The sequence below is a fragment of the Stenella coeruleoalba genome, assembly GCF_951394435.1.
Source record: "Stenella coeruleoalba genome assembly, chromosome: 5".
In the NCBI taxonomy this organism is placed as follows: Eukaryota; Metazoa; Chordata; class Mammalia; order Artiodactyla; family Delphinidae; genus Stenella; species Stenella coeruleoalba.
This window is the reverse complement of record NC_137150.1, coordinates 103,294,454-103,319,589: the sequence shown is the minus strand read 5'-3', so window position 1 is coordinate 103,319,589 and position 25,136 is coordinate 103,294,454. Positions and strand designations below refer to the sequence as shown.

General features: G+C 35.0%; 1 long non-coding RNA gene across 1 annotated transcript in view; it reads right to left on the bottom strand.

The window, feature by feature from the left end:
* Positions 1 to 25,136, bottom strand: part of LOC307186790 — a 232,128-nt gene that overhangs the window by 159,915 nt on the left and 47,077 nt on the right. The window contains exon 3 of the long non-coding RNA XR_013828466.1: positions 5,274 to 5,320. This is a non-coding gene — a long non-coding RNA (uncharacterized lncRNA). The remainder of the gene's footprint in view (positions 1 to 5,273; positions 5,321 to 25,136) is intronic.

Below are 25,136 nucleotides of genomic sequence, written 5' to 3'. Positions count from 1 at the left end.
TCCTTTCTTTCAAATTTCTACTTTCTTTCATGGGCTACAGCAAAACTATTTTCCAAAAGTCTAGTCAATAAAGGCTTACTCACTTACCTTTTCCTTGAATAAGTGAAATTTTAAGTACACTTTGGCTCAGTTAAGTATCATGATTCAGGCAAGAGAAATTTTAAACCAAACTCATCCAGATAATTGCCCCAAATCTCTATTTCCCTTTAGTATGTGGACACAGGTTATAAAATATTTTGGAAGGGATTATATGCCTTATTTTAAAGCAGTTGATTCCCAGGATGAATTCTATAAAAGTGATTTGTCATCACTATTGATTCAGGTAAGTAGCTATCCTGGGAGCTTGGCACCACATGCTAAACTTTAAAATTTTGCAAAACTTAAGATTTCTACATTCAAGAGTTTATCCATTGAAACAGGGCAGAATAGGAAGCTTTTTAGAAGCAGATGGAGATTCAGTAACAGTAGTAACTTAAGCAAAGACTCCAAGGAGATTAATATCAGACAGGAGAAGGGTCTACCTGCACCACATCTTCATAAGGAAGTTCTTAAAAATATGTTCCAGTAATTTTGAAGAATATGTGAAGCCAACTGTGTTTTGCCTTTTAATTCTCAAAAATTTTAAATAATTATATTCAGAAAAATGCAAATTAATTTGCCAAAAACTTCTCTCTCTTAAGTTTTGATCCTAGGAGAGTTCCAATGAAATGCACCACATATGCTTTTGAGTAATTTTTCATTTATTAAATCATAATAGAAGCTAGAATGAAGCATTGGATTGTACTTTTCTTGTTTTTTTCCAACACAATTTCTAAAGTTAGCAAATTATACACTGAGGTTCTTCTGGAGTTCAAACTGAACCCAAATACATGGGTTATATACATGGTCTAGAGATTAAAAGAGTCTTGCAATTTGTCTCTTCCTAGTAAGTAGGACACAACAATTGAAGACGTTTTCTATTGCTAAATGATCTATTTGATTTCCGGAAAGGAAACGAGGGACACAGACTTCCTATATAATCATCTTCACAGGTTTTAAGGGGTCAGGGAACTAAATCCAAACTTAAAAGTATCAGAGGAATAGAATTCTGAGAAGATGGCAGAGTAAGAAGCACTGGGAATCAGTCTTTCTACCTAGGCAACAATTATACTGGATTAATCTATCTGATATACTAGTTTGGAACTCTGGAGTCTACTGAAGGCTTTCAGATTTCAGGGGAGGCTTAGTTGTTAAATTTTGTCAATTTTGATTTATTTCAGCTCTTAGTTTGGTAGTGGTTACCCACTCCACACCCTTAGCCCTGTGCACGTTTCCCCACAGTGGCTTGCATGCAGCTTGTGGGAGCAAGGAGGGACAATAAGGATCCTGCCCTCCAAATATCAGGAACCTGTGTTCTGATCACAGATTGCTGCTTCTGATTACAGAGGTGCAGACAAAGAGGCAGGCAGCCATTATTGCTGCATCTCCTCTCACTGTTGCAAGTACCTCCCCTCCACCTGAAGTGACTTCCAGGGGATTTAAAGGACCAGTGCCTGAATCCCCCTTCTTTTTTTTGTTTCCTCTTTTGGGAGCCTGACATTAAATACCAAGACATTCAAAAGCAACTGTGCATGGGGGATAAGTTAGAAATTCACCACACATGCTCAGGGAAAAGCACACGCTCAGAAGATATCCAAGAAAACCTTAAATTTATACCTCAGGATAATCCTCAGCACAGAGACAGGTTACAACAATAAACAAAACAGAACATGCAAATAAAAAACAATAAACTTTGTATCGGGAAAAATGTGATTCCCAGAGTTATCACATTATTAGATTCAAATATCTGGTTTTACACCAAAAAACTCACAAGTTATACAAAGAAATAAGAGAATATGGCCTATTTAAGTATTCAAAGAAAAAAAATATCAACAGAAACTGTCCATTAGAAACCCCTGATGGCAGATCTACTTTACCAAGACTTCAAAAACAACTGTCTTGAAGATGCTCAAAGAACTAAAGAAAGACATGGAAAAAGTCAAGAAAATTATGTATGGAAATATCAATAAAGATACAAGAAATCTAAAAAGAAACCAGAAAATTATGGAACTAAACAGTACAGTAACTGAAATGAAAAATTGACCAGAGTGATTCAAAGGCAGATTTTAACAGGCAGAAGAAACAATCTGTAACACTGAAGATAGTACAATCGAAATGATTGAGTCTGAGGAATGAAAAGAAAAAAAAAAATTGAGAAAATGTAAAGTGAGCATAAGGGACCTGTGAACATCATCAAGTATACTAACATACATACTATGGGAGTCCCAGAAAGAGAAGAAAGAAAGCTTCAGAGATAAAATATGAAGAAATAATGACTGAAAAATTCCCAAATTTGATCAAATACATGAATATAAATATCCAAGAAGCTCAGTGAATTCCAAGCAGGATAAATTCAAGAGACCCACACCAGGGCATATTACAATCAAATAGAAAGCCAAAGATAAAGACATAATCTTGAAAGCAGCAAGAGAGAAGTGATTCATCACACATAAGAGATCCTCAATAAGATGATCATTCATGGGACTTCCCTGGTGGTGCAGTGGTTAAGAATCTGCCTGCCAATGCAGGAGACATGCATTCAATCCCTTGTCTGGGAAGATGCCACAGGGCAACTAAGCCTGTGCGCCACAACTGTTGAGCCTGCACACCACAACTACTGAAGCCCGCGCACCTAGAGCCCATGCTCCACAATAAGAGAAGCCATTGCAATGGGAAGCCCACGCACCGCAACGAAGAATAGCCCCAGCTCTCCACAACTAGAGAAAAGCCCACATGCAGGAATGAAGACCCAATGCAGCCAAAAAAATAAATAAATAAAATTTAACCAAAACAAACAAACAAAAACATTTGGGGCCAGCCAAGTCCCTTAAAAAAAAAAAAAATGATCATTCAGATTTCTCATCAGAAGGCAGTGGGTTGATATATTCATAGTGCTAAAAAAAGAAACTATCAACCAAAAATCCTATATCTGGCAAAACTGTTCTTCAAATGTGAGGGAGAAATTAAAACTTTCTTAGATAAACAAAGGCTGAGGGAGTTTATTACCACTAGAAATGTTAAAGGGAGTCTTGCAAGGGAAATGCAAGGACACCAAACAGGAACTAAAATCCAAATCAATATGTAAAGAGCACAGAAAAGGTAAATACATGGTCAATTATAAAAGTATTTTTGTAACTTTCATTTATAATTCCACATTTTTATTTCTACATAATTTGAGACTAATTATTAAAAACTTATTAGCTTATGTTTTTGGACACACAATACCAATTTGCAAAATTTTCATAAAGAATTGAAGAGGAGGGAAGACATCTTAATTCATTCTATGAGGCCTGTGTTACTCTGATACAAAAGTCAGACAAAGACATTATGAGAAGACTAGAGACCAATAACCCTTATGAATATTGATGTGAAAATGCTCAACAAAATAATAGCAAACAGAATTCAGCAGAATATTAAAAGGATTATATACCTCATCCAAGTGGAATTTATTCCTGGAATATAAGAATGGTTCAACATACAAAAATCAATCAATGTAATACACCATATTAACAAAATAAAAGGAAAAAAATCATTTCAATTGATGCAGAAAAAGTACTGACAAAATTCAAAGCCCTTTCATGATAAAAATATTCAACAAACTAGGAAATGATCTTGAAAAATAAGAACAAAGCTGGAGGCATCAAACTTACTCTTTGAAAAACTTAAAGCTACAGTAATCAAAACAGTGTGGTACTGGCAAAAAGACAGACATGTTGACCAATATAACAGACTAGAGAGCCCAGAAATAAGCCCTCACAGGTATGGTCAAGTGATTTTTGACAAGGGGGCCAAGACCATTCAATGAGAAAAGGATTGTCTTTTCAACAAGTGGTACTGGGGAAACTGGGTGTCCACATGCAGAAGAATAAAATTGGACCCTTACTTAACACTGCATACAAAATTAACTTAAAATACACCAAAGACCTAACTGTAAGACCTAAAACTATAAAACTCTTAAAAGAAAAAATAGGCTAAAACCTTCATGACATTGGATTTGGTAATTTCTTGGATGTGACACTGAAGGCATAGGCAACACAAGAATAAATAGGCAAATTGGATTTCATGAACAATGAAAAAATTGTGTGCATCAAAAGATACCACCAAAAGGCAACCCACAGAATGGGAGAAAATACTTGCAAATCATATCAATATATCTGCAAAGGGATTAATAGCTAAATTATATAGAGCACTCCTAAACCTCAACAACAAAAAAATGAACAACTTGATTCAAAAATGAATAAAGACACAGACCTACTAGAGAATGGACGTGAGGATATGGGGAGGGGGAAGGGTAAGCTGTGACAAAGTGAGAGAGTGGCATGGACATATATACACTACCAAACATAAAATAGATAGCTAGTGGGAAGCAGCCGCATAGCACAGGGAGATCAGCTCAGTGCTTTGTGACCACCTACAGGGATGGGATAGGGAAGGTGGCAGGGAGGGAGACGCAAGAGGGAAGAGATATGGGAACATTTGTATATGTATAACTGATTCACTTTGTTATAAAGCAGAAACTAACACACCACTGTAAAGCCATTATACTCCAATAAAGATGTAAAAGAAAAAAAAAATGGGTGAAGAACTTGAATAGACATTTCTCCAAAGAAAACATACAAGTGGTCAGTAGGCATATGGAAAGATGCTCAATATCACTAATCACGAGAGAAATGCAAATCAAAACCAAATCAAAACCACAAAGAGTTATTACCTCACACCCTTTAGGATGCCTATTCTTAAAAACAGAAAGTAACAAGTGTTGGTGAGAATGTGAGAAAATTGGAACCCTTGTATACTGTTGGTGGGAATATACAATGGTGTGACTCCTATGAAAAACAGTAGAGTAGTTCCTCAAAAAATGAAAAATAGAATCACCATATGATCTAGCAATTCCACTTCTGGATATGTAGCCAAAAGAATTTAAAGTGGGGTCTTGAAGAGACATTTGTACACCTATGTTCATGGTAGCACTGCTAACAATAGCTAAAATGTGGAAGCAATCCAAGTATACATTGACAAATGAATGGATAAGCAGAATGTGACATGTACATACAATGGGATATCATTCAGCCTTTAAAAAGGAGATTCTGACATATGCTATAACATGGATGAACCCTGAGAAAATTATGCTAAGTGAAATAATCGCATCACAAAAAGACAAATACTGTATGATTCCTCTCACATGACATACTTACAATAGTCCAAGTCATAGAGACAGAAAGTAGAATGGTGTTGCCAGGGGCTGTAAGGAGAAAGAAATGGGGAGTTACTGTTTCATGGTATAGAGTTTCAGTTTTGTAAGATGGCAAGTGTTCTGGAGATGAATGGTGGTTATAGTTGCACAACAATAAAAATATACTTAACACCACTAAACTCTACATTTAAAATAGGTTAAGATGAGAAACTTTACAAGCATTTTACCACAATTAAAAAAAGATTAAGTACCAGAGGAAAACAAACATTCCTTTTAGTCATTATGCTCTACAGTATGATAAAAATTTTCACATTAATGTTATTTTGATATTTCTGTTTTGCATATGCTTTAGCTATTGTTATACTGTTCACATAATTTCTTTTTAGTATAAAAATATGAGCTACCTCCTTTTGTACTTCAAATGTCATTAAAATATTAACACAGACATGTAATTTTCTCAAGAACTTTCACTGAAGTTGCCTCTGAAGTTATATTTAACTTATGGGATTCTGTATATAACTCAAGATTATGTAAGAAAATCAGATGTGTCATCTATATTAAAAAAAAATTTAAAGACTAGGTGTAAAGATAAGAGGAACTTGTGTGACCAATGAATAACACCAACATTTCTGTTATACATTCACATACTATTCACATATCTCACTTAATACTCCTAATACATCTCATTTCTTGCTATTTTTAAAACATCTGTCAGATTTTAACAATGAACCAGTTTAGTATATGTATTCCAATTTTAGTTTTTTTAAATTGAAGTATAGTTGATTTACACTGTTGTGCCACTCTCTGCTGTATGGCAAAGTGACTCAGTTATACACATACAGACATTCTTTTGTGCATACGTATTCTAAATATTGCACATTCAGCCCTTGCCTAACTGGCTTGAAAATACAAGTCACTTTCCTTAGATGTCCACATGTTCATCCCATTTCAGCCACACTGGTGCTCTTAGGAGTCTTAAAAATAAGCAAAAAACTCAGTTTTGTTTCATCTCACTTCTGGGCCATTGGCCTTGCTTCTCCTTCCACTTAGAATACCCTTCCTTTAGGTCAGGATAGGATCACTCCATCCCTTTATTAATCTCTGCCTAACTGTCATCTCCTCAGTGAACTCTTCCCTAACTCATTTTCATAAGTTCTTTTTCGAGACTTCTAACTGGTCACTCATCAGTCTCATAGCTTCCTTGATTTTTCTTATTTGAGAATATTTTAAATTAAAACATATTAATCTGCTTACATTTTATTATCTATATCCCAATCAGATGAGGTACAGCCCGTTGAGGGCAGGAGCTCTGTTCTGTGCACCTCTGTGTCTCATGCAAAGAGAAGAGAAAGGGCTCACAATGATTTATTAAATACATGGATGAATCATGCAAGGCACTAAAATGGCAAGAGGCTATTTCTGCCAATTGTTAACATTTCAGAGAAAGGGGCCCTTGCTGACTACTTGGGCTTTTCTTCTGTAACTGTAAGACATTGTGAATTTATAGCTAGTAGAAAAGTCAGGTGAAAGGATGTTCTCTCATAAATGTATAATATCTTCCAGAGTTGAAGTGGAGGGTTACAGTTTCAGTGACTAAGTTACAAATGGAATCTTTGCATGAGAGTGAATGAAACAGAATTAACTGCAGTAAGTGAGCTCATTTGCAGTTTGTTGTTTTCATAAAACATACCCATCAATCAACTGAAACCAGCTGCTAAATTTTCAGAAGCTATGGGTAGAACTCTTTACTGAAAAGGATAATAAACTCAAGACTAAAATACACATGAGCCTCTAATTCAGAGTTGCCCTTCTAGTCTTTTATTAAACTAGCACAGAATAAAACCATTTCTTCCATTTAACTTTTCAATTTGTTCAGAGTTCTAATAACTTTCATGGGTCAAAGAAAAATAAAGCTTGTTTTAGTGAAGCTCTCATAATATGAGTTTGATAAGTGGAATGGTTGAGGACGTCTTGAAGGGATTTTTTTCAACTGAAAAATACAATTTTAATCACAAGAATACACATCAATTACTACTCACCCATTTGACTCAATCATGCCTGACTATAAACGACATGATATACAGACTCCAAATCTCCATCAGGCTTAGTTTTTTCACTACCCCTCAAGTACATGCTGACCACTTTTAGTGTTCTTTTAGTGTAGCTTTTCATCACATTCTAAATTCCCTAGGGATTTAGGACTTTTAAAATAATTTTCTATGACCAATTATTATGCGCGAAATAGCTTAGTTTTCCCTTTGTGTGTTACAAAATTCTGGCCAATGTTGTCAGAGATGTTTGATTGGCACTTTAGCTCCAAGTTTCTCCCACGTGGATTCACTTTTCTTACCCTCAGTTTGTGTGAACAGAAATTACAGTGTCAGTTCCATGCTTTGCTCTTTATTTATATGGTATGATAAATACATTCAGAACAAAAAGACGCCTATTTCTTCACTCCAGACTTAGATTAACCATACATTAGTCACTTTCTCCTGTCTTAGGTCAACCCCTATTATCAGAATAGTTTATTTAGTAGCAGTAATGGGGCATCTAGATCTGCTTTTTTCTTAAGCTAAATCACTCTGCAATGTCAATAGGCTCTGACTCTAAAACCGGACCCATTATGTTAATTCTAATGGTTGGGCTGCGGATCCCCTGTCTGTCTAAGCTCTGTTCTAAGAATAGGACTTGGTTTTAGAAGTAAAAGGACTCTGTTAAAGTAGGCTTCAACTTTTTTTGGAAGATTTTTGATCCAAAAGAAAAACGCAAAGCTAAGCCTTGAATTGGCATTGAATTGCCCATTAGTTGAGCACCTATAACGTGACAAAATGATTGAAGTGAAAACCAGGTCTTCCCTGAATTCAAAGTTTAAATCTGAAAAAAGATAGACATGAAGGAAATAAATAGAAAATATATATACAAAGGACACATCAGACATAAACAGGAATTATAGAGGATGTGCCACCAAGCATGAGCTAGAATATAACACCTGTATGAAACTGGATAAATAACCTATGCAAAGGGAATACAGTGAGAAAAGCCTGACTATATAAAAGTGCATGGAATTTGGGGAATATAAAGTGGCTCCATCTGATCTGGTAGGTCAGCCATGGAAATTCAAAGGTTTTGAGTGGTAAATGAGCCTGGATATCAATCTGAATGTACGCTAATGAGCCAGATTATATAATAATCTATATATCTTATAAATTAGACCAGTTACTCTCAAAGATTAATGTCCCTAAGAATAACCAGGAAGCTTGCTAAAGGTAGATTGTCACATCTATCCACAGAGGTTCTACTTCAGTATGTCTGGGGTGGACTAAGAAATATGCATATTTAACGAGTACCTCAGGCGATTTTGATTCTGATCAATATCACCCTTACATCAAGGTTTGTGGGGTCCCTGCTCCAGGCCCTCACCTAAGGGGTTCTTTGAGTTTTGGAGTGCCTTTCTCAAAACTTTCCAAGCTCCCCTGCAGTGCCTGGGATCAGCTGAGCTGGCAGAATGGCACACTGGGGTCCACACAGTCTTTAGTCCCAGTCTCTCCCCTTCACGATGCTCTTCAAGCTCTCACGACAGTGATGGGTTCAACACGTGTCCAAGGAGCTCCAGGGCTTGCACCTATAGAGTTATTCCATGGCCCCAGTAGTTCCTCCATGGGATCATGTGAGATGGGTTGCTGAAACAGTGGTGGCACTCTGATTTAAGGCAACTCTCACTCACATTGCACACAGAACAAGTTCAGACTTCCAGGGTATCTACAGCCCTGACCCCTGGACTTTGAGCCATGCATAGACCTGTGCAAGAGCTCTTGCCCTTCTTTTGGCTCTTGCTCATCTGTGTTCGGACCTCCACTGGAGTGCCCCTTCTGCTCTGAAGTTCCTGAGCGTGGCAAGGTTGGTGACAGGCATCCTGTATAGTCTTTGCTACTGGAATCCAAGGAAGTTTGTCCATCCGCTTCAACAGTTTTGTGCCATGGGTCAGGAAGTCGTTCACAGGTAACCACTTATTGCTCTACACTACCAATGGGCCATTCTTGTTGATATTCTCTCTTCCCTCTGATTAACATGGTTACCTCCTGACCTCCTAGGCCAGTCTTATGCTGTACCAGATGAGAGATGGAAACTCCTATAATTTCTACATAACTCAATTGAACAAATATTTACTAAGTGCCTAGAATTTTCCAGACATGATGCAAGTTTGAAGACGAGAGGAAGAAATTTTGTAAAGACTGTTGAATAAATGAAAGGATGATTCTGTTTTTAGAATTTTCAAGAATCAGCATTTAACTCAACTCTTTGCTGGGGAAAGATCATTTATTTAGAGCTTTACTTTGGGTCACATTTTCCCTAATTACAACCTACACACAGCAAGTTTGTTTAGAGTTGATCCCCACTTGACTGAGAAGCTGCTTGGCAAAGCTTTAAGAGCTGCAAATAGTTTTAATGAAGAGAACCTGGTTAAGTTACCATTCATGAATTTAAGATTCTCTCTATATTTTGTCATCATATTCAACAATAAACCTCTTCACTGAACACTATACAATGGAATGTCCCTACACTTGAACTCAGTGAGCTGTTGGCCTGTGTACCAGCCTCAACGCATTATTAGGAATAAGTCATTACACTCATATGTAAGTTCCTATAACTTATCTTGTTTAACCACTTCAGATAATGCTTCTGGAAGTAGCAATTATTCTTCTTGTTATTACCAACATTTTATTCCAGTCCCTGTACAGTACCCTCTGAACTTCACATCACTACACAACAGGTTAATTAATATTACCATAGGTTTTGGAAGCCATGTATTAATCTATTTTGTGTGGCTTACTAAATGAGATCCTAGTGTTTGAAAAATATTAACTTGACCCATGTGGGTAACTTGTTTAGGCTATAGTATATAGTGTATAAACTTTATACATTATAATATGAAAATTTTAATTCCATTGAATTTGGAAACTATTCTTTGCATAGTCTTTGAAATATTTGACTGGTGAAGAATCATGTTACAAAACAGTGGACCATTCATTCCATTTCAACCCTGTGTGGGAACCAAAAATTTGGTGACCAAAATGTTTATGATGTCATTTCTTCAAACCAATAAAATATGGGATCAGTTAACAATGGTTAGCAATTGCCGTTTTTTAAACTTACATTGCCTTATAGTGTCTTTTTTGTTGTTTTTTCCACATGTATCTCATATGTGGCAAGTGTTAATATACTTCAAATTTCTTAGACCTTTATCTTTCCCTGTCATTTCATAAAATGATTTTATTAGATTGGATTTGGGACATCTTTTGACTTCCTCTCTCAATGATGCTTTAATTAAGATTGTTTCTAGAAGAAACTCTGGTTACATGGAACGCTGCCTTTTAACTTCAGCTTCAAATTAGCCATTACTGACAAGTGTAGAGATTTAACACACAAAAATCTCAAAGGTATCTATATTATCACCTTCAGGTATTTGCCACAGAGAGTAAAACGTAAATTCATTATTCCAGATCACTTTAAGGCAAAGCTTATAACACTTTAAAACATATATGGATCAGGTAGTGGTCCTAGTACAGTAGAGATTCCTAGGCCCCTGCAAAGATTGTGATCAGTTTAGTGCAGAGGCAGGCACTAGTGGTTCTGAGCCACACTTTGAAACACATTGTTATACTGAGAGGAGATTTAATGATTAGAACCCCAAATTATAGTGTCTCTTTATATTTGGTAGTGAATCTTCCCCTTGATCTCTATGTCAGTCTCACTAAATTCTGGATTAGTGATCTTCAAGTGGGATGCAGTAATCAAGGAACAAAGACAAGATTGGAATGTAGGGAAAGTATTAGAGACCTTAATTTAGTCTTTTAATCTTTCCTTTTTTATTTTTACTTTATGATTATGTCTTATAATGCACAAAATGTGTAAGTAAAACAATAAGCTATGACATTTGTAAATAAATAAATGTATGTTGGAGTGCATACTAAAACATTTTTACTAATGATGAGAATAATTTCAAATGTTTGAAAATTGCTGCTAGAGATTATACTAGTCTAGATTATGCTTCTATAATAAACATTATACAAATGCAGATCCTTAACACCACAAAGTGCTACTTCTATGTTACACAATGTCGGCTGTGGGTCTGGGAAACACTCCAAGGCAACTGTCCTCCATGGGGTGACTCAACGGGGAGGGTCTAGTATTCTATAACTGCTCCATCTTAAACATATGGCTTTTAGGGCAGCAGGGAAAGAGAGAAGGGAGAATTGTGTACAAGCTCTTAAAGGCACATTTTACTGTCAAAGTGAAGCCCAAGGCTATACCTAATTATAGGGAAGTGGGAAAATGCAATCCTCCCATGTATGAGAAATACTGGTAAGCAAATCTAATATCTAATACATAATACTTTAAACACAAATCCAGTCTATAATACAATTCATCCAGTTCTAAATATATTATAAATATTTACACGCACATATTCACATACAGACACACGTATATCAGTGCTGATCATAGAACTACATATACATATATATTTACATTATAACAAAAAATTTGTAAGTCCATGTTTTAATTAATGTACTGCATTACAAAGTAGAACCTATAAGTTAAAGTACTGGTAGCCTACATTTCTATTCAGTTGAAAACCATCCTTTCATATAACTTATCAAATCTTTTAATAGAAAAGATAAAAATATTCCTCTCTAGTATATTAGGCATAGTGTAAAAATAGTTAAAAACCATTCATATGCAGCCTTATAATCATATTATATATTTAATTTAGAAGAGAGGAAATATGATTATAAGAAACTTGGCATTTTGGCATTCCTGTTCCACGGAAACAACTAAAGTATTTAAAATTATTGTTTTTTAAATACAGACAATTCTCTGGTTTCTATGCCAAATTCCATCAGTTTGAAGAGACTTGGCTTTTCACAGCCAAGTTTTAAGCATGCAGAAATTATAAGTGGAAACATATTGTGTCCTCTGATCTTGGAGGTGGCAAATTTGCTACAAAACAGGGTGGGAGATTGATCTCATTCTTTGGTTTTCCGCTTTTTGATGAAGAAATTAAATATGCTATATTTTAACCAACAGTTAAAAAAATAGTGCATAGCCTGGTGAAAGAGCAATGCTTCATAAATACATAATAGCTTCATCAACAAATAAGAGTCTGCTTTCTGCAATGAAGCCACAAATATGTTGAAAGTCCCTAGCTTCCTGCAGGATGCACAAAGCTCTCTGTTCGAGTCACTTTTGGACCATTTTCTTTCTTTGTGGTGGCAGTGGTTGTCTAGTTGCATGGGTGTATATTTGAAATACATCTTACAGATTTTTTAATAATGCATTCTTGGGGAGAACGGGAGACCAATTTTTTTCCTAAGCTATAAACACTTAAAGCACTTCTCTGATGACTTACTGATTTTCTTTAGCAATTCAAGATTGATTAGATAGGGAAATAAAGAGGATTTTTGAAGGAAAGTAGGAAAAAAGTACCTGAAACTTTTTGTTGTTATCAAGCTTGTTTATATTCATTTATTATCAATGCTACAAAATCTTTAATAGCAAAGCTAAGATCTCAACTGGAGTTATTCATAGTGGGTTAAAGAAGCCAAAGTCATTTATCTTGAAGGCCTTTCATCTAGTGATATTAGATCCATAACATTTACTTGCTCATTCGTTCTCAGTTTCCATTTTATATACTCAGTGATGATGTGTTTCCAACTCTAAGTTATCACCATCTAAGATTAAAAAAAAAAAAAGGATTCTTCTAGGTCAGACTTTCTAGAGGGCAAGTATCTTGAGTACTTTCATGACCTACTTATACTGATTATATGATTAGATGATGACTTCAGCAAATTTTCCCTGGAGAGTTTCCTTCTGATCTGTGTCTTTCATAACAATTTAGGACTGTATTAGAGCAAACAAGCCTGGACTATTTTATTCTTTTTTATTTCAGGAGCAAGTTTCACATTCTCCCATAAAATCATTTTGAGGATATCTCTCTATCCATAAGTGAGCAGTTTTCTAAGGTTATCTTGCTGTATATCTAAGATGAATTTTTAAATAAATCAATGTGTTCTTTTTAATCCCCTTAAGTTTATCATAAAATTATTATCTGTTTTCTCATTTAATGAACATGAAATTCACCTATTTGTTTCTACACTAGATTATAATTTAAGCATAATGGAGAAGGGTTACTTCTAAAAAAAATCTAAGATTTCATTGGTAAAAATCAAAGGTTTAGTTTAAATTATTTATCCTATCTCCAAATTCTTAAATTTTATATTCTGTGATTTTCAAAACAGTTAAGGATAAATCCTTTACCATCCTTAGGGAACTTTCTTAATTGTAGATCTCCTGTACTTGTAGAAAGTTTACTCCTCATTAATGATCTAAATTGCTCAAGTTAAAATACACCATTATTGGGCTTCCCTGGTGGTGCAGTGGTTGAGAGTCTGCCTGCCGATGCAGGGGACACGGGTTCGTGCCCCGGTCCGGGAAGATCCCACATGCCACGGAGCGGCTGGGCCCGTGAGCCATGACCGCTGAGCCTGCGCGTCTGGAGCCTGTGCTCCACAATGGGAGAGGCCACAACAGTGAGAGGCCCACGTACCGCAAAAAATAAATAAATACACCATTATTTTGTACCATTTGCCCAAACACTAAGTAATAAATATTAGAATTCTTAATCTGCATATTAGATCACACCTCTTTTCTCATCACCAAGCAAAATAGTTATAATTTCTTATTTTTCCAATGTTTAGATGGTTAACAAAATGCTTTTTTTTGCCATTTTCAGTTTTTCTGATTTCTTCTTAATTTATGATCTTCAGCCCTATGTGCATACGGGGATAAAAGAGATTACTTCACAGTTCTCAGCACCACTACTCCAATACTATAAGTTATGCATGTTAGCCTCCTCTAAACAGTCTTTAACTCTCTAGTTTTTAAATACCAGCCTTTAGCTGCCACTACACCTCAGGGAAAATCTAGTAAAAGAAAGAGGAAACATTTGGCCGACCCACTTAAAGAGCTTGCTTAACTTCATAGAGAAAATATATAATAAAATTGATCCTTGAGATTTTATATCAAGACTATGCTCTCACAAAAATCTTATATAAACGGGTAAATGCATGGATTCATAAACAACAGGAAATGTGAGCTCAGGGTCCAGAAGTTCCTTATTCTTCTGAATCAAGAATATGTGTATTCATATATATGGAATTTAAGAAAAAAAAATGTCATGAAGAACCTAGGGGTAAGACAGGAATAAAGATACAAACCTACTAGAGAACGGACTTGAGTTTATGGGGAAGGGGAAGGTTAAGATGGGACAAAGTGAGAGAGTGGCATGGACATATATACACTACCAAACGTAAAATAGACAGCTAGTGGGAAGCAGCCGCATAGCACTGGGAGATCAGCTTGGTGCTTTGTGACCACCTGGAGGGGTGGGATAGGGAGGGTGGGAAGGAGGGAGATGCAAGAGGGAAGAGATATTGGAACATATGTATATGTATAACTGATTCACTTTGTTATAAAGCAGAAACTAACACACCATTGTAAAGCAATTATACCCCAATAAAGATGTTAAAAAAATAAAAAATAAAGAATATGTGTATTGCTTTTGTAGTCATTAGCAAGGGTTTCCTTCCTATGATGCTTCATGAGTAGGGTCATCACATCTGATGGAATTCACCCCTTCTCATTCCTGGCCCACTGCTAGAACCAATTCAGTACAAGCATAGTGAGCACTTACTCTGTGTCAAGCATTGTATACACATTGTCTTACATAAAGCTCACATCAGCCCTGTACAATACATCATAGTAATCTTAAATTCATACACAAGGAAATAAAAGTTTAGAGGCATTGCTGTACCCAAGGTAACATAGCCAGTACAGAGCAGAATCAGAATGCAAACTCTAGGACATTTGACTGCAAAGTCAGTATCTTTACTCTTCATGCTCTAAGGCCTGCGCTTTATGAATACTTCCTGTGTTCTCGCATTTCTTTCCCCCACTCAACCAAGTGACAATTCCAGGGAATTTATTATTTAGCATCTGTATTTGCTAAATTTCAATATGTTTTAAACTGAAGACAAAATGACAGTACAAAAATGAACTAAACGATTTTTTTAAATCCCCCCAAACTATAAATTTATGCAAATTTAAATGACAAATGTCAAGTAGTAAAATAAAGCCCCTGAAATGCAATTGTGATGAACTATCATCTTTTTACTAAAACAAAACATAATGAGTCACATAGAATAATTATCGATTGCAGGGTACATTGCATTTCCTGTCCTCAGGTCTACTTTACCTAGAAAGTGTATAACATGCTCAGATGAAACTATTCTGCTTAAACTAAGTATCATCACTCAAATATATTTCAGAGTTAATAATCTGAAGCCAGTACTGTCACAGACAGACATCTAATATTTTCAACATTGTGTCTTGATATTACAAGCTAGACTCAAAGCAACACTAAAGAATTATGATGTTTTAGAAACCATCCACATCTTTAAACCCTAACTGCCTTAATAACTGGGGCTTATTGCAAAGCTGTCCTGTTAGTTCCCAAGGAACCACTGTCATAAATTTAAAATTGAAATAATTATCTCTCAAGAGAGGAGATGGAGAATAAGCATATACCTCCAAAGGGCAATATTATTCTTTAAAAATTTTTATGACTTTAAAAAATAATTTCATTTCACTTGATGAATTTCACTAATTGACTAGTAAACAAAGTGTGAAAGTAAGTTCAAATAATTTTATAATGTTGCACAGTAAGTGAAATTACAAAATATTTTTCTTGGCTGCTAACTTTTTCTTTGTTTAGGAGTACAACCCAGCTCCCAGTTAAAGTATTCTGGCTTTTCTTTGAAATCTACTTATTTGCTTCTTGACTACAATCATGTGCTTTCAATTTCTTTTGCATTTTACCACTTACTTTTTACAGCGTTCTTTTATGGCTGAACGACTGACTGGCAAAATAGAAACTGAACCACAGTATGTAATTAAGTTCTTTGCACAATGGTAGTTAGTCATCGACACAATTAAACCAATGGCTTCAGAATCCAGTACTGAAGGAATGAACAGCATAGCCAAAGAGCACTCATGCCAAAAAGGTTTTCCTAAATCATGGGATTGAAGAGATCTGCCTGCTTTTTTGGTGTCATGACAAAAATTCCAAATAAACTCTCCTTCCAAAGCTGAAAAGAATTCATGTCAGAGTACATGAATTGTTTCTCCTATATTCATTTTTTTTACAGTTTTTTCACTGTTTTTGAGACTTCAGAATATTGGTGGCAAGATATAACAAGTTAGAGATGTTTTGCTCAAACCCTGGAAAAAAATGTCCTAAAACATAAAATGTACATTTTTAACACAGATTAATTTAATAATATTTTGCTATTTTAATATAATCCATAATGTAATAATAAGTGCCATAAAATATTAAATGGAATAGTTACATATACTTTAATATGTTTCAGTTCTTTAAATCATACGTAATCATTTTAGTTTTAGTTTAAAATGACTTATTTGCTCTAGAGTTGTTTTAACATGATGCAAAATTCAATTTCAAGTTGATGGTCAGATATGTGTCTGGATTTAAAATATATAATTGAGAGACATTCGGTTGCTGGAAATGTACTGAAAGAAACAAGGAAACTGTGAATAGATATGCTTTGGTTTTGAAACTTTTTTCAATAATAAAAATATTTCTAATTATCCCTTGCCCTCCAATCACATTATTGACTTAAATCATATTAATAGGTTCTAGTTGAAGCAACTATGAATTCAGGCTAAATTATAAAATGCAGATGCATACATTTAAACAGGTGTCATAAAGTTGTGATAACATTCAGTATTTCAATGACTGCAATTGTTGCTGATACTGATACAGTGTCTAAAGATTTTTATGTAAAGAAGACTGAGTATAATATGGTCTTATTGATGTAAGTTATCTGGAAAATTTCTTCTTTGATATTTTTGCTGTAAAGTTTTGTTGTGATAACTAGTACACATAGACTTGACCACAATCAGATATATAAAAACATAAGCATCTAGAGAATTCAAAAGATACACTGCAATTAGCATTTCTGATACTATTTTTGACTAGGGAATTGTTTTTCCTTTGGTAGAGTATCATAAGTATTTTCTGGTTGACAGTAATTGAGCGTGGTCACTTGACTTACTCCTATAACCACGAAAAGTATTTTATAAAATTTGAATTTAGGATAAGGGGGAGGATACCCATTAAGCTGCTGGGAGAATAATGGAGGAAATGAGGAAACATAACTGCTGTTTGGTTTGGGAAAACTTTGTTTAAAAAAAAAATTGCTTATGATAAATAACACTGTGTCTGACTCTCACTGGATTGCAACATCCTTAGCTTTTTCCTTAATACATTAAAAACATGTTTCTTTTTCCTTTTTGAATCTTATTATTCTTTCATAGTACTTTACTTAGTGTTTCACTATAGCTATTTTCTCCAAGGAAGTTATCTGTTAATGCATTAGTGAATACCAGTAGATTAGTAAATTGCCTCTTTAGGGAAAGCAAGGAAGGCATTGTGTCTTATACCACAGAGAACTCTCAAAAACGTGAGAATTTTCAAGCCCTGAAAATTCTTGTTGGACAATGTTTTGAGACAGATTTTTATTTTGCACACACAAGGGGGGCAGCCACTTAACCTAAAGCAAGGGAAAGGCAACATCTTGCTTCAAGGTTATTACTTACACCGTCATCTGATTTGATTTAAATAAGGTTGAGGTAATATGGGTCACTAAATAATAGAAGATATAATTAACTATCCCATGATCAAGTTAGAGAGTGATATTAGTGGGTTGTAAGAGAGAACTAGGATTAAAAAATAAAATTTGTAAGGGCTTCCCTGGTGGCGCAGTGGTTGAGCGTCCGCCTGCCGATGCAGGGGACACGGGTTCGTGCCCCGGTCCGGGAAGATCCCACATGCAGCGGAGTGGCTGGGCCCGTGAGCCATGGCCACTGAGCCTGAATGTCCGGAGCCTGTGCTCCGCAACTGGAGAGGTCACAACAGTGAGAGGCTCGCGTACCGCAAAAATAAATAAATAAATAAATAAATAGAAATTAAAAAAAAATAAAATAAAAAAATAAAATTTGTGTTAGATAAAACATTGGCAGTGAAACTTATTGGTTTTGTTGCTATTTTTTTTTTTTAAATAGTAGTTGAAGAATGGGATGGGATGATTGCAAGTGGTAATCATGAAAAGGGATCAGTGGGAAAAGAGAGAGAAAATAAAACTGAAAATGTATTTGAAGAAATTATGGCTGAAAACTTCCCAAACCTAAAGAAGGAAACAAATATCAAGGTACAGGAAGCACAGAGGGTCCCAAACAAGATGAACCCAAACAGACCCATACTAAGACATTTCATAACATGGCAAAAGTTAAAGAAAAAGAGAATTCTAAAGGCAGAAAGAGAAAAGCAAAGAGTCATTTACTAGGAAACCCTCATAAGGCTATCAGCTTATTTCTCTGCAGAAACTGCAGGCCAGAAGGGAGTGGCATGATCTATTTAATGTCCTGAAAGGGAAAAACCTTCAACATAGGATACTCTACCCAGAAAGATCATGATCTAGAATAGAAGGAGAAATAAAGAATTTCTCAGACAAGCAAAAACAAACAGAATTCAGAAATGCTAAGTCTACCCTAAAGAAATGTTGAAAAGTCTTTTCTTAAGTAGAAAAGAAGTAAGAATGTATAGGAAAGAGAAAATTCCAATAGGAAAGGCAAATATATGGTAAGGACTGAAGATCACTTAAGCCAGGATGTAGATTTAAAAACAATTTTAAAAATTGTAAAAGTGATTATAACTACAATAAACAATGAAAGGATACAGATAAGCATGAAGATGTAAAATAGAACATAAAAATCACAACATGAGGCATTCCTATATACTAATGATGAAAAATCTGAAAGTGAAATCAAGAAAACACTCCCATTTACCATTGCAACAAAAAGAATAAAATATCTAGGAATAAACCTACCTAAGGAGACAAAAGACCTGTATGCAGAAAATTATAAGACACTGATGAAAGAAATTAAAGATGATACAAGTAGATGGAGAGATATACCATGTTCTTGGATTGGAAGAATCAACATTGTGAAAATGACTCTACTACCCAAAGCAATCTATAGATTCAATGCAATCCCTATCAAACTACCACTGGCATTTTTCACAAAACTAGAACAAAAAATTTTGCAATTTGTATGGAAACACAAAAGACTCCGAATAGCCAAAGCAATCTTGAGAACGAAAGAAGGAACTGGAGGAATCAGGCTCCCTGACTTCAGACTATACTACAAAGCTACAGTTATCAAGACGGTATGGTACTGGCACAAAAACAGAAAGATAGATCAATGGAACAGGATAGAAAGCCCAGAGATAAACCCATGCACATATGGACACCTTATCTTTGATAAAGGTGGCAGTAATGTACAGTGGAGAAAGGACAGCCTCTTCAATAAGTGGTGCTGGGAAAACTGGACAGGTACATGTAAAAGTATGAGATTAGGTCACTCCCTAACACCATACACAAAAATAAGCTCAAAATGGATTAAAGACCTAAATGTAAGGCCAGAAACTATCAAACTCTTAGAGGAAAACATAGGCAGAACACTCTATGACATAAATCACAGCAAGATCCTTTTTGACCCACCTCCTAGAGTAATGGAAATAAAAACAAAAATAAACAAATGGGACCTAATGAAACTTCAAAGTTTTTGCACAGCAAAGGAAACCATAAACAAGACCAAAAGACAACCCTCAGAATGGGAGAAAATATTTGCAAATGAAGCAACCGACAAAGGATTAATCTCCAAAATTTACAAGCAGCTCATGCAGCTCAATAACAAGAAAACAAACAACCCAATCCAAAAATGGGCAGAAGACCTAAATAGACATTTCTCCGATATACAGCCTGCCAACAAACACATGAAAAAATGCTCAACATCATTAATCATTAGAGAAATGCAAATCAAAAGTACAATGAGATATCATCTCACACCAGTCAGAATGGCCATCATCAAAAAATCTAGAAACAATAAATGCTGGAGAGGGTGTGGAGAAAAGGGAACACTCTTGCACTGCTGGTGGGAATGTGAATTGGTTCAGCCACTATGGAGAACAGTATGGAGGTTCCTTAAAAATCTGCAAATAGAACTACCATATGACCCAGCAATCCCACTACTGGGCATATACCCTGAGAAAACCAAAATTCAAAAAGAGTCATGTACCAAAATGTTCATTGCAGCTCTATTTACAATAGCCCGGAGATGGAAACAACCTAAGTGCCCATCATCGGATGAATGGATAAAGAAGATGTGGCACATATATACAATGGAATATTACTCAGCCATAAAAAGAAACGAAATTGAGCTATTTGTAATGAGGTGGATAGACCTAGAGTGTGTCATACAGAGTGAAGTAAGTCAGAAAGAAAAAGACAAATACCGTATGCTAACAGATATATATGGAATTTAAGAAAAAAAATGTCATGAAGAACCTAGGGGTAAAGCAGGAATAAAGACGCAGACCTCCTAGAGAATGGACTTGAGGTTATGGGGAGGGGGAAGGGTGAGCTGTGACAGGGCGAGAGAGAGTCATGGGCATATACATACTAACAAACGTAGTAAGGTAGATAGTTAGTGGGAAGCAGCCGCATGGCACAGGGATATTGGCTCGGTGCTTTGTGACAGCCTGGAGGGGTGGGATAGGGAGGGTAGGAGGGAGGGAGACGCAAGAGGGAAGACATATGGGAACATATGTTTATGTATGACTGGTTCACTTTGTTATAAAGCAGAAACTAACACACCATTGTAAAGCAATTATACCCCAATAAAGATGTTAAAAAAAAAAATCACAACATGAGGGCAAGTATAAAAATGTAGATCTTTCAGAATGTATTTGAACTTAAATGACTATCAGTTTGAAGGGAGTAGATGTAGTTATGGGTTAACATACTTGAACTCCATAGTAACCACAAATCAAAAACATACAATAGATTCACAAAAACTGAAAACAAAGGAACTCAAACATACTACAAATGAAAATCTCCTAACCTCAACAGGAAAAACAAAAAAAGAAGAAATGAATAAAGAACTACTAAATCAACTGGAATACAAGGAATAAAATGGCAATAAGTACATAACTATCAATAATTACTTTAAATATCAATAGACTAAATGATCTGATCAAAAGACACAGAATGGAAGATTGAATTAAAAAAAACAAGAACTTGCAATATGCTGCCTACAAGAGACTAACTTCAGGGCAAAAGAGGGGGACAGAAAAAGATATTTCGTGCAAATGGAAGTGACAAGAAAGTGGGGGTAGCAATACTTATATCAGATAAAATAGATTTTAAAATAAAGGCCATAAAGAAAGACAATGAAGAGCATTATAGAATAATAAAGGGATCTATACAAGAAGAGGATATTACACAAGTTAACATATATGCACCCAGTATAGGAACATCTAAGTATATACAGCAAATACTAACAGATATAAAAGGAGAAATTGACAATAATACAATAATAGGAAACTTTAACACCCCACTGACATCAGTGGACAGATCATGCAGACAGAATATCACTTAGCCAACAGAGGTCCCAAATGGCAAAATAGACCAACTGGATTTAATCAATATCAGGACACTACATGCAATGAAACAAAACAAAATAAAGCACCTAGAATATACATTATTTTAAAGCATGCATGAAACATTCTCTAGGATAGACCACATACTAGGTCAAAAAACAAGTCTCAACAATGTTGAGGCTAGAAATTATGTCAAGTATCTTTTCTGACAACAACAGTATAACTAGAAATCAACTAAAGAAAGAAAAATGGGAAAAGAACAAATACATGGAGATTAAACAAAATGTTACTAAAAAACCAATGAGTAAATGCTGACATCAAAGAAGAAATCAGAAAATACCTTGAGACAAAAATAGAAACACAGCTTTACAAAATCTATGGGATGCAGCAAATGCTGTTCTAAGAGTGAAGTTCAGAGCAATACAGGGCTTCCTCAAGAAATAAGAAAAACCTCAAAAAAAAAACTAACCTACCACCTAAAAGAATTAGATAAAGAAGAACAAACAAAGCCCAAAGTCAGCAGAAAGAAGAAAATAATAAAGATCAGAGAGGAAATAAAATAGAGATTTTTTTAAAAATAGAAAAAAGTAATAAAACCAAGAGTTGGGTTTTTGAAAAGATAAAATCAACAAACCTCTAGCCAGGCTCACCAAGAAGAAAAGAGAGAGGACTCAAATAAACAAAATAATAAATAAAAGAGGAGAAATACCAACCGATACCACAGAAATACCAAAAAAATGTAAGAGAATACTATGAACGGTTATATGCCATCAAACTGAACAATCTAGAAGAAATGGATGAGTTTCTAGAAACATTTAGCCTGCCAAGACTGAGTCAAGAAGAAACAGATAATTTGAACAGGCCAATCACTAGAAGTGAAATAGAATCTGTAATTTAAAAATTCCCTGTAAACGAAAGTCCAGGACCAGACAGCTTCACTGGAGAATTCTATCAAACACATGAAGAAGAACTTATACCTATCCTTCTCAAACTATTCGAAAAATTTAAGAGAATGGAAAACTACCAAATTAATTCTAAGAGGACATCATCACCCCAATATCAAAACCAGACAAAGACACTAAAAAAAAGAAATTACAGGCCAATATCGTTGATGAATATAGATGCGAAAATCCTCAACAAAGTATTAGCAAACTGATTCCAACAATACATAAAAAGGATCATACACCATGACCAATCTGGATTCATTCCAGAGACACAAGAATGGTTCAACATACACAAATCAATCAATGTGATACACCACATTAACAAAAAGAAAGACAAAATCCACATGATCATCTCAGTAGACACAGAAAAAACATTTGACAAAATTCAACATCAATTCATGATAAAAACTCTCACCAAAGTGGGTATAGTGGGAACATTTCTGAACATAATAAACACCATTTACACCAAACCCACAGCCAACATAATACTCAAAGGTGAAAAGCCAAAAGTCTTCCCACTAAATTCAGGAACAAGGCCTGGATGCCCACTCTCACCACTTCTCTTCAACATAGTATTGGAAGTCCTATCCACAGCAACCAGACAAGAAAAAATGTATCCGAAGTGGAAGTGAAGAGGTAAAATCGTCACTATTTGTGGATGACACGATACTCTATATAGGGAACCCTAAAGTCTCCACATAAAAACTATTACAACTAATAAATGAATTCAGCAAAGGTAGTAGGATACAAAATTAATATACAGAAATCTGTTGCATTTCTTTACACTAATTATGAAATATCAGAAAGTAAAAAAAATCCTGTTCAAAATTGCATGAAAAAATAATCTAGGAATAAACTTAACCAAGAAGGTAAAAACCTATATGCTGAAAACTGAAATACTGATAAAGGAAATTGAAGATGACTCAAAGATGTGGAAAAATATACTGTACTCTTGGATTGGAAGAATTAATATTGTTAAAATGGTCATATTACCCAAAGCAATCTACAGATTTAATGCAAAGTCTGTCAAAATACCCATGATATTTTTCATAGAACAAATAATCCTAAAATTTACATGAAACAACAAAAGACCCAAAATTATCAAAACAATCATGAGAAAAGAGAACAAGTATGTAGAAATAACCCTTCCAGACTTCAGACTATACTACAAAGTTACAATAATCAAAACAGTTTGGTATTGGTAAAAAACAGATATATAGGTCAATGGAACAGGATAGAGAGCCCAGAAATAAACCTACACACCAATTAACCTATGACAAAGGAGCAAGAATATACAATGGATAAAAGACTGTCTCTTCAATAAATGGTGTTGGGAAAGCTGGACACCTACACTTAATTAAATGAAATTAGAACATTTCCTTATACCATATACAAAAATAAACTCAAAATGGTTTAAAGACCTAAATGTAAGGCATGACACCATAAAATTCCTACAAGAGAACATAAGCAAAACATTTTTTGACATAAATTGTAGCAATATATTATTTGTCTCTCAAGGGAAACGAAAGAAAAGCAAAAGTCAATAAATGAGGCCTAATTAAAACCTTTTGCATAGCAAAGAAAAAAAACCTTTTGCATAGCAAAGGAAACCATCAACATGGTTGATCAAAATGAAAACACAACCTACATAATGGAAGAAAGTGTTTTCAAACAATGAGACCAAAATATACAAACAGTTTATACCAATCAATATGAAAGAAAACAAACAACCCAATCAAAAACTGGGCAGAAGACCTAAACAGACTTTTTTTCCAAAGAAGACATACAGATGGCCAACAAGCACATGAAAAGATGATCAATATCAGTAATTATTAGAGAAATGCAAATGAAAACCAAAATTAGGTGCCACCTCACACCTGTCAGAATGGCTATCATCAAAAAGTCCACAAATAGTAATGCTAGAGAGGGTGTGGAGAAAAGGGAACCTTTCTACACTGTTGGTAGGAATGTAAATTGATGCAGCCACTATGGAAAACAGTATGGAGGGTCCTTAAAAAACTAGAAATAGAGCTAACACATGATCTGGCAATTCCATTCCTAGGTATACATCTAGAAAAAACAAAAACTCTAGTTCAAAAAGATACATACACCCCAATGTTCAATAGCAGCCCTAGTTACAACAGCCAAGAAATGGAAGCAACCCAAGTTCCCATCAACAGATGATTGGCTTAAGAAGATGTGGTATATAAATATAATGGAATATTACTTAGCCATAAAAAGGAATGAAATATTGCCATTTGCAGCAACATGGATGGACCTAGAG